Below are 7,154 nucleotides of genomic sequence, written 5' to 3'. Positions count from 1 at the left end.
AAAAGCACAAACTGCTGCTTGCATAAGATCTTGACTTTCTCTCTCTAGGTGCCTCAGCCCAAGCAGCTGCGCTATGGCCTGTACCAATCCCTGCCCAATCACTTTTCTAAATGTGGACCAAAGATCCATAGTCTTGCCCTATATCTGTTGAGCACTCGAAAAACTAATCCACTCGGAGCAAAGTTTACAACCGAGGATATACACCTTGGAATTTTTTTCCTTTCATGATATGGCACCGATGATGGTTGAATTGCATCATTCTTTGATTGCTGACACCTACAACACACCCCAACCTACTTATATTTCCTTGCTAGTGATTTATCTTGTGAAGACCTCTCTCTCTCTCTCTCTCTCTCTCTCTCTCTCTCTCTCTCTCTTGCTAGCCACTACAAAGCAACCAACTACAAGCTAATTTAGTTTTTTCAACCTCAAGGGGTTCTTAAAGACAAGGACTCATATCATTTTCATATCTAGAGAAGTGAAGCATGGGCTGCCCCTTCAAGGGAGGACTGCACTCGTACTCGATTTTCCAGCAATCAATGGGTTCGAGACAATCATACCGCATCCAATGGAGACTCAACCTTAAGCATGATTGGGTACAAAAGACACAAGTAGAAAAGAAATATTTAGCTATCCTCACAAACATCATTGTTGGCAAGTCGGGTCAAATGTTTCAGACATTAAAGTTTTAAAGGCTTAACTCTATTGAAGGAAGGACATTTTGCAGCTCCTCGTACATATCGAGTATCTTAAAAGACTCTCTATGGCTATGGCTTTAATTATGATTTGGGCCTCCAACCTAATTATGCAAACTCACATGTAGAGCATACTGTTTCTCCCACAATAGTTGTTGCTGAGCTTGTGCTACTACCACCGTGACCTACTGAACTCATACAAAGCTGACTATTGCTCCCACAGTAGTCATTATTGCTAAGGGACCTATCATACAAGCTCCACCTTCTACTATTCAATGTAAGCCAACACTTGGCCATCATGTTGTAGCTCCTGTCGAATGACGTTCACCTAGATTCTGCTTCCATGAAAGTCCAATCCATGAAAAGCTTGTGTAAACAAATTGCCTTGGAATCGCCAACATTGTTGCTTCAGAATGTTCATGCGAAAGATAGTTCTCAAATGGGGATTGTTGCTCTTAAAGTATTTCATCGAAGGTCAATCTGCACCAATTGCCTAGCCTATTGAGCTCCAATCGAAACTATGAGATCTTCTTACGGTTTGTAGCTTCCGATTCGTTGGGACATATGACGGTTCATCACTAACAAAGAAAGAATATTCATTCCCAAAAGTTTCATTGAGAGAAGAAGGGCTTTCCATACGTGTTGCATGGGGCCAAAACCATTTTTCAATAATTTCTCGGATACTTGACTTAATCCTTCCATGATAGACAACCCTTAGGATATCCTTCCATGATAGCATTCATTCAAGGCCCTTGCACAATCCCCATAGATAGAGAAAGGCAAAACAAATGCTTAGGCATTTGCATTTGCCATGCCAAAAATAGGAGAGGGGCGACTAGTTTTTACTTAATGCTCTAGGGGAGGGTTTTGATGCTCCTGTGGTTGCATGAGAGAGGAGTTGCACATGGAAGAGGGCTGAATTTATCCTCCATGGATGGAATTTCAATGCAAAATGATGCATAAGTGAGGAGCGACCACATTTTGGATGAAATTCTTGCATAAATTGATGCAAAAGAGAGGGGCAGATAGAATTTAAACCTTCTAGGACAAAAGAGAGGGTCGACCAAACTTGAAGCAAAACTTGACGTTGGTAGTTGGGTGACAACTCTTTTCAGCCATTAGCATGAGATTGCTTCACTACATCAATGGCAGAGTGGTGGGGCATCTAATCTCAAAGGTCCATCATGCAAGTTTGAGTATACCCTCAGGGAAGCACTTAGGATATCATGGTATTTTCTCAAGAGAACTATGGTTGTGCAATTAGGATATCATGGTATTTGCTCAAGAGAACTATGGTTGTACTCTAACTCTGATGGAAATTATGAACATGTTCTTAATGCCTCTGGTTCATCAAGGACATGTTTGGACCCACTTCTTGATTGGTGGTCCAATTCTCTAGCAATATCTTGGATTCGGCAAGGTGAGGTAATCAAGTACCTTGATGCTTCCATTGGGATCTCCCTCAAGAAAATATTCTTGTGGTTTAAAGAGAGGATAAACCAAAAGCTAAGATGTAACCCACATCACATTTCCTTGGGTTGAAGGCTTTGTCTCTATGCAGTCTTTGTTGGAATGCCAAATCCATTGTGATCAAACACGTCCTTTGAGCTTCTACCACCTATGTGGCAATAATTTGGAAGTTTAGAAAGTCTCATTGGGATGAAATTGATTGGATTCTTTGAGCTTCCTTGTGGGCTAAAGACGAGGGGAAACATAAAATGCATTGTATCCCTTAACAGCCATTGTAGCTGTCCAAGCTACAGGGTGGCCTACGTATCCCTGATATACGAGTCAAAAAATATTTCTCTTCTAGGGAAGTGGCTAATGAGAATGCTTGTACAAGACATTCCTTGGGTCTAGGTGACCCTATGTGGAAAGGGTGTGGCAGAGACCATTGGGTGGATTCGCATGTGAAATTCCCAATTTGTTCACATGCATGGTGCATACGTGCAAAAAGAACCCATTCGTGGACCTCATGGTATTTAATGGGATTCCATGACTGTCCATGAATTTTAAGTTTTCATGGACATGAAAAATTTCATGGTTATTGTTTTAAGTTTTTTAAAGGTCTTGCAAAGTTTCGTGTCTATTAAAAATCATTTGGCAGGATCGGCATGCAAAATCTCCAATTTGTGCATATGTGCAAAAAATATATATCCAAAGATCATCATGAAATGGTTGTGTGTCAGATGGAATGAAACTTTGCATGGGTTCTAATTTGACTAATTTTTGTATCTACACAAGGTTGCATGTCTATTGGAGACCATTCGGTTGTATTTGCATGTGAAATCCGCAATTGGTGCACATGCCTAGTACATAGGTGCAAAATATCGCAACCGTTGTCCATCATGGAGTTGTGAAGAGTCAAATGGGAATAATTTTTTGCATGGGTATTAATTTGAAACTTTTTAATGTCCTCGTAGAGTTTCATGTCCGTTGGAGATAGTTTGGATGGATGGGCATTCGAAATTCTCAACTTTTGCACATCATAGGTGCGAAAAATTCCCATATGTGGACCATCATGGGAATGGTCAAGTGTCAGATGGAAATACAACTATGCATGGGTATTTAATTGACTAACTTTGGTCAAAGTTTCATGTCTATCATAGACCATTTGGGTCGATAGACATGCAATTCCCAATTTGTACCCATGCATGGTATATGAAGAAAAACAAAGCGCAATGAACATCGAGATCCGTATGTCACACCGTCTGATCAGCACCAAATTTTGCAAGGATATTAAAACAAGTTGTTTTAATCATGGATGATTTTTTCCTATTAGTTTCTTTAAGAAGTGAAACTTTTATATTGGTGTCGAAAGTTTGTATGCCTTGATAAAAATAAAGGTTTGAAAATTTCGCCAAGATTTGAAACTTTTATGAGAAAAAATGTAAAGTTTCGCTAGGATTTACAACTTTTTCTTTGAAATTCATAAGAAAATATATAAAATTATAATATGTCTACAAATATTATGAAACTTAAAAAAATTTCGCAAAGATTTTATATTAATATATAAGTATAGCTTCGATAAAAACATCCCTGGTTTTAATGTCCTTGCAAAGTGTAAGGTGCATTGGATGTCGGATGTTACACCGGGGAACAAGAATGCCCATATTTCCATGTGGATGCTATGTATGTGGAGGAAAAATGCACAATGGACATCCGCATCTGTATATCCCACCGTCAGATCAGCACCAAACTTTGCAAGGGTCTTAGAGAAATTGGTCTTAATATCCTTCCAAAGTATCAGATGGATCGGATACCATTTGTGCCATTGGGAGCAAGAATGCACATATTCGCACGTGGATGCTACACGATATGAAGGAAAAATGTGCAACGGACCCTGATATTCGTATATCCCACTGTCAGATCAACACCCAACTTTTCAAGGGTCTTAAAACAAGTTTTTTTAATGTCCTTGCAAAGTGTAAGGTGCATTGGTTGCCGTATATGCCACCGGGGAACAAGAATGCTCATATTCGCATGTGGATGCTATGTATATGAAGGAAACAAGCACAACGGACATTGAGATCCATATACCACACCATTGGATCAGCACCAAATTTTGCAAGGGTATTAAAAAAAGTTATTTTAATGTCCTTGCAAAGTGTAAGGTGCATCGGATGCCGGATGTTACACCGGGGAGCAAGAATGCCCATATTTGCATGTGGATGCTATGTATGTGAAGGAGAAATGCACAATGGACATCCGCATCCGTATATCCCACCATCAGATCAGCACCAAACATGGCAAGGGTCTTAGAAAAATTGTTCTTAATTTCCTTCCAAAGTATCAAGTGGATCGGATGCCGTATGTGACACCGTGGAGCAAGAATGCTCATATTTGCACGTGGATGCTACACGATATGAAGCAAAAATGTGCAACGGACCCCGACATTCATATATCCCCCCATTGGATCAGCACCAAAATTTGCAAGGGTCATAAAACAAGTTTTTTTAATGTCCTTGCAAAGTGTAAGTTGCATTGATGCCGGATGTGCCACCGAGGAACAAGAATGCTCATATTCGCATGTGGATGTTATGTATATGAAGGAAACAAGCGCAACGGACACCGACATCCATATACTACACCATCAGATCAGCACCAAACTTTGAAAGGGTCTTAAAATAAGTTTTTTTTTTGTCCTTGCAAAGTGTAAGGTGCATTGGATGTTGAATGTGACACTGGGGAATAAGAATGCCTATATTTGCATGTGGATGCTATGTATGTGAAGGAAAAATGCATAATGATACTATTTGTGCCACCAATAGCAAGAATGCACATATTCGCATGTGGATGCTACACGATATGAAGACCCCACCATCGGATCAGCACCAAAATTTTCAAGGGTCTTAAAACAAGTTTAATAATGTTCTTGCAAAAGGTGGATCGGATGCCATATGTGCCACCAGGGAACAAGAATGCTCATATTCACACGTGGATGCTATGTATATGAAGGAAACAAGCGCAACGGACACCGCGATCCGTATACCACACCGTCGGATGAGCACCAAATTTTGAAACGGTATTAAAACAAGTTTTTTTAATGTCCTTTCAAAGTGTAAGGTGCATCGGATGCCGGATGTTACACCGGGGAGCAAGAATGTCCATATTTGCATGTGGATGCTATGTATGTGAAGGAAAAATGCACAATGGATATCTGCATCCATATATCCCACCGTCAGATCAGCACCAAACTTTCCAAGGGTCTTAGAAAAATTGTTCTTAATGTCATTCCAAAGTATGAGATGGATCAGATGTCGTATGTGACACCGTGGAACAAGAATGCACATATTTGCACGTGGATGCTATGCGATATGAAGGAAAAAGGTGCAATGGACCTCGACATTCATATATCCCACCGTCAGATCAGCACGAAAATTTGCAAGGGTTTTAAAACAACTTGTTTTAATGTCCTTGCAAAGTGTAAGGTTCATTGGATGCTAGATGTGCCACTGGGGAACAAGAATGCTCATATTCGCATGTGGATGCCATGTATATGAAGGAAACAAGTGCAACGGACACCGACATCTGTATACCACACTGTTAGATCAGCACCAAACTTTGAAAGGGTCTTTAAAAAAGTTGTTTTAATGTCCTTGCAAAGTGTAAGGTGCATTGGATGTTGAATGTGACACTAGGGAATTAGATTGCCCATATTTGCATGTGGATGCTATGTATGTGAAGGAAGAATGCATAATGGGCATCCGCATCCGTATATCCCACCGTCGGATCAGCAACAAACTTTGCAAGGGTCTTAGAAAAATTGTTCTAAATGTCCCACCAAAGTATCAGGTGGATCAAACACTGTTTGTGCCACCGGGAGCAAGAATGCACATATTCGCATGTGGATGCTACACGATATGAAGGAAAAATGTGCAACGGACCTCGACATTCATATATCCCACCATCGGATCAGCACCAAACTTTTCAAGGGTCTTAAGACAAGTTTTTGTAATGTCCTTGCAAAGTGTAAGGTGTATCGGATGTTGTATGTGCCACCGGGGAATAAGAATGCTCATATTCACATGTGGATGCTATGTATATGAAGGAAACAAGTACAACGGACATTGAGATCCGTGTACCACACCATTGGATCAGCACCAAATTTTGCAAGGGTATTAAAACAAGTTGTTTTAATGTCTTTGCAAAGTGTAAGGTGCATCGGATGCCGGATGTTACACCGGGGAGCAAGAATGCCCATATTTGCATGTGGATGCAATGTATGTGAAGGAAAAATGCACAATGGACATATGCATCCATATATTCTACTGTCGGATCAGTTGCAAACTTTGCAAGGGTTTTTTTTTCCCTTAATTTTCATGGCTAGAAGCACACCGATGCTACATGATGCATGGTGAATAACTAGGAAATATCCATTCCAAGCCATGTAATTAACATTAGATGGGCATGATACTTTGCATAGGGTTTAAGGCTTGTGCAAAGTATTACTCCCTGAAAATACCGTTTTTATGGTTAGGAGCACACCAATGCATGTTTTTCAATGCTCATGCATGATACATGGTGAAAATTTAGGCCATTGAAATGACATGAGATGGTCATGATACTTTGCACAGGCCATGAAATTACCTATTTTAAGGCTTTTACAAAGTTTCATGTCCATAAAATACCATTTTCATGGCTGTTAGAAGCACGTCAATGCATGTTTTTCAACACTCATGCATGATGCATGGTGAAAAACTAGGAGATATCCATTCCAAGCCATGCAAATGACATCAGATGGCTATGATACTTTGCGCAGACATTAAAATTACTGAGTTCAAGGCTTGATCAAAGTATTTTGTCCATCAAATACCATTTTTAGGGCTACAAGCACACCGATGCATGCTTTTGAATACTGATGCATGATGCATGGTGAAAAACTAGGAAATATCCATTCCATGCCATGAAAATGACACCAAATGGCCATGATACTTTGCACAAGCCTTGAACTCACCC

The sequence above is a fragment of the Dipteris shenzhenensis genome, chromosome 24, assembly GCF_047967505.1.
Source record: "Dipteris shenzhenensis isolate YYH24624 ecotype China chromosome 24, Dip_SZ_1.0, whole genome shotgun sequence".
In the NCBI taxonomy this organism is placed as follows: Eukaryota; Viridiplantae; Streptophyta; class Polypodiopsida; order Gleicheniales; family Dipteridaceae; genus Dipteris; species Dipteris shenzhenensis.
This window is presented reverse-complemented; position numbering follows the sequence as displayed.